Genomic DNA, 506 nt, shown 5'->3' on the forward strand with positions numbered 1-506 from the left:
CCAACTCTTTGCGACCCCATGAATCGCAGCACACCAGGCCTCCCTGTCCATCACCAACTCCCGGAGTTCACTCAGACTCACGTCCATCGAGTCAGTGATGCCATCCAGCCATCTCATCCTCTGTCGTCCCCTTCTCCTCCTGCCCCCAATCCCTCCCAGCGTCAGAGTCTTTTCCAGTGAGTCAGCTCTTCGTATGAGGTGGCCAAAGTACTGGAGTTTCAGCTTTAGCATCATTCCTTCCAAAGAAATCCCAGGGCTGATCTCCTTCAGAATGGACTGGTTGGATCTCCTTGCAGCCCAAGGGACTCTCAAGAGTCTTCTCCAACACCACAGTTCAAAAGCATCATTCTTCAGCACTCAGCTTTCTTCACAGTCCAACTCTCACATCCATACATGACCACTGGAAAAACCATAGCCTTGACTACACGAACCTTCGTTGGCAAAGTAATGTCTCTGCTTTTGAATATGCTATCTAGGTTGGTCATAACTTTTCTTCCAAGGAGTAA

This window comes from Bison bison, unplaced genomic scaffold, assembly GCF_000754665.1.
Source record: "Bison bison bison isolate TAMUID 2011002044 unplaced genomic scaffold, Bison_UMD1.0 scf7180017864486, whole genome shotgun sequence".
Classification (NCBI taxonomy): Eukaryota; Metazoa; Chordata; class Mammalia; order Artiodactyla; family Bovidae; genus Bison; species Bison bison.